This window comes from Primulina eburnea, chromosome 4 (genome assembly GCF_022965805.1).
Source record: "Primulina eburnea isolate SZY01 chromosome 4, ASM2296580v1, whole genome shotgun sequence".
In the NCBI taxonomy this organism is placed as follows: domain Eukaryota; kingdom Viridiplantae; phylum Streptophyta; class Magnoliopsida; order Lamiales; family Gesneriaceae; genus Primulina; species Primulina eburnea.
Window position 1 is genome coordinate 21,991,067 of NC_133104.1, and position 4,157 is coordinate 21,995,223.

Below are 4,157 nucleotides of genomic sequence, written 5' to 3' on the forward strand. Positions count from 1 at the left end.
ACTACGTGATCTCAATACAATTTGACGGCATAACGACGTAATTCTCGATACCGGTCAATCCAAATCTCAACAAATATCAACACTATCTCATTTTCAGTCATAATCTAATACAATATCCATCCAAAACACAATAATTCTGCCCCAATAATTCATAAACCATACTGAAATTCATAGGAAATGTATATGATATCATTTCTTTGATTCGTTTACAAATATATCATGCTCAATACGTCAAGAACACAATATAACTATCATATTCTCATTTCCCCAATATGTGAATTTCGAAACTTACTGAAATCGAATAAAACTTACATCACTTTGTAGATAATGAAGAGAGAAGCTCAAAACCGAAGTCGGATTTGAATTTGGATGATTAAATCTTATGAAATCACCATTTAAAAGTGGAAGGAAGTTTGGAGCTTTTCCTCTGCAACTCTCGATTATTTCTGATGGAATGAAGGAAAATTCGTGCCAAGATATATATACTTTGCATGCCTCAATACACATGGCAAATCTTATGAACTACACGTCTCGCGCATATGCGCGGCATTACTCGCGCATGTGCGCGAGACCTACTGTCTCGGCAGATATAGCACTGGCGCATATGCGCCAGTAAACTCGCGCATATGCGCCAATGGTTCTGGATGCTCCGCGCATATGCGCCACTACTCTCGCGCATATGCGCCAATGCTGCTGTACATGTCGCGCATATGCGCCACTCTTTCCGCGCATATGCGCCACTGCTACTGGAATTCTCATGCATATGCACGCATTTCTTCGCGCATATGCGCCATAGCTTCGGCCTTACTCATTCTTTTGACTATCTTTCACATCTTTATTATACATTTCCCTTTCTTCTCTAGTCCAATGAAATACATCTACAATCATCTTAATTATCAACAAATCCCTCTGATTATGATAACTAAATCTTCGAGCCTTACATTGTGCATTCCTAAATCATCAATTCGTGAATTACTTGTTAGGGAAACACATGGGGGTGGCTTGATGGGACACTTTGGGTGGCTAAAACTTTAAGTGCATTGCATGAACATTTTTATTGGCCACATATGAAGTGTGATGTTGAGCGTGTTTGTGAGAAGTGCATAACTTGTAGGCAAGCTAAGTCCAGGACACTACCACATGGATTATATACACCACTTCCCGTCCCGAGTGAACCTTGGGTTGATATCTCTATGGACTTTGTTTTGGAGTTGCCTAGGACAAAGAAGGGGAGGGATTCGATATTTGTTGTAGTGGATAGGTTTTTTAAAATGGCACATTTTATTGCTTGTCACAAGACTGATGATGCATCTAACATTGCGGATTTGTTCTATAGAGAAGTCGTTAGGTTGCATGGCATGCCTAGGACTATTGTGTCTGACCGTGATGTTAAATTCTTAAGTTACTTTTGGAAAACACTATGGGCTAAACTTGGCACTAAATTACTATTTTCTACGACCTGTCATCCTCAAACGGATGGTCAAACTGAGGTAGTCAATAGGACGTTAGGAACTTTATTACGTGCTATTCTTAAGAAGAACTTAAAGAATTGGGAGGATTGCTTGCCATTTGTTGAGTTTGCTTATAATCGTTGTGTGCATTCTACTACTAGCTATTCGCCATTTGAAGTTGTATACGGTTTTAATCCTTTGACTCCGTTGGATTTGATGTCTTTACCTGTGAGTGAAAGGTTAAACATGGATGGCAAAAAGAAGGCTGAATTTGTTAGGGGGTTGCATGAAAAGGCCAAAGCCAATATTGAGAAGCGGAATGAGCAATATGCCAAGCAAGCTAACAAGGGGAAAAAGAAGGTGGTATTCGAGAAGTCTGAATATCCGGAGAAGCGACGCTCAAAGCTATTACCTAGGGGCGATGGACCATTCCAAGTTCTTGAGAGGATCAATGACAACGCCTACAAACTCGATCTGCCAGGTGAGTACAACGTAAGTTCTACAATTAATGTTAGTGATTTCTCGTTGTTTGATGTAGGTGATGAGCAAGATTTGAGGACAAATCCTTTTCAAGAAGGGGAGGATGATGCGAACACGGGTCGTCGAGCCCCAAGGAAAGCATGGGACCCTTTGCAGTTGCCGGAGGGACCAGTCACGAGGGGTCGATTAAAGAAGTTCAAGGAGGCACCACAAGGAGTCATGAGTAGGCATGAAGGAGTCGTGACGCATGGGAGTGTGTTAGAAGACCAAAGGAATAGTATTCAAGTACTGATAGCATTGGCCAAGTCTGGACGGACCTGTACACGGACCTGCACACGGGGTCCTTGCTCTATACAACCTGAGGTGCCCATTGACAGTATCTACACGGACCCAACGACGGACCCAGGCACGGGGTCCGTGCCCTATTACATTGGCGAAGACAGAGTCTACACGGACCCGTACGCGGAGGTGAGCACGGGGTCCGTGTCCATTGTTTCCAACTGAAGTCTGTTTACCGAGTGTACACGGACCCAGACACGGAGGTCTGCACGGGGTCCGTGCCTAGCATTTTTTTGCGCGAATTATTTCCTTCTTTAGAGTTTTATTTTGTTAGGTAACTAGATTCTAGTAATCTTTTTGATATGTAAACCATATTGGACGAAATTTTACACACAATACACATATTATTTTGAGTTTTATCAAACTTGTGGGAATTTTCTCTCAACTTTTCAAGGCTTTAGCTTTGTTAAATCAAATCAAACTTATCAAAGTTTATAACTTTGTGGCGTTTGTCGATCGTGCTTGTGCGGATTGTCGTAGGCGTCGTTCTTCGAAGGTTCGTATCAAATTTCGATTTTTATCCTCGTGTTTATTTGTTGCTAAACTTTTATAGTTTAGAGGTGAATAACACATCAATTACTTGATTCAAAAGATCGTGAAAACACACGAGTCTTATTATCGTAATTAAATAGAGGGTGCGATTGCGTTTTAATCGTTTTTGCTATTTATTCGTGTCGAGATTCACATCAAGTCCCGACCTCATCAGTACCTACAACAATAAAGTCTAGTGAGTCTAAAGAATCAGCATGCATATATCATAAGTAACAAGTAATAATAATAAAATTGCATGCAAGGTAAAAATATCATGAGTCTGTCGTAACATAAAAATATCATGTCATGAGTAATTATTATACGTGCATAACTGAACTGAAAATCATAAGTGAAATGTTGCTCGATAGAGCCCTGTCATGAAATAGCATATAATTACTTTTCTGTTGAGAATATGTTCTACGCTAGTGGCCCATAACGTGAAATGAATCGTCTGATCAGACTAAACCAAAGTATACTGGGCGGCAGAGATCTACCAATACATGAACATTAACTGAACCGGTCAGTGACCACCGGATGAAGTAATAATCCCATGATGAGCTGCAATCCCATGAACGTGAAGTGGCCACAAGCAATATCGCATATATCTCAAAACGAACATTTTATAACTTTATGCACGTAATATAATTAAATGTCCTTTATCATTTTACCGAAAGGGTTGGATCGTTCCCAGGCTCGCTGCGACCTAAATATAACATGAAAAACATGCAACTAACTTAACTTGACCAAAACTTCGTCCTTGAACCCAAAACGAGACAATTACGCCCAATGACTTGGTGTTTAATTCATGACTCCGTGCCAACCCGAACCAACACCGAACCATCATTTATTCATGATTAAAATGCACCTAAAATGATGAAATAATGCTCCAAAAATTTCAGTGCTTCGAAATTTTTGGAATAGAGGCCAAAAACATGAAACACACTTTCGAGAGTCATTTTGGCACATTGCACCGTAAATTCTCGAGCGGCCAAAAACATGACCTTCCTAACTCGATGAGGTACTGTACAGTCCAAGGCCATGGGCTAAAAGCCAACCAAGAACCCGAAACATACCTCTGAACCGCGGGTACAGTTGCTGTCAAAAATACAGGAGCTGTTGGTGCATTTCCTTGCGTCGTTTGAAAGGCTAATGGCCATTGGGGCTTGCACCACCAACCAGAGCCTTTTACCAACATCCTAGGGTGTGGTTTGAACCATGTCTAAGGGCCCTAGGCCAGCCACAACTCAAACAACACCAGAGACAACTCGAAGCTCCCACCCGAGAACGCATATGCACGCGTGGGGTGTCTCGCTTGTTCTTGCTGTCACGGACCATTCCAGTGGCCATTTGATTGAC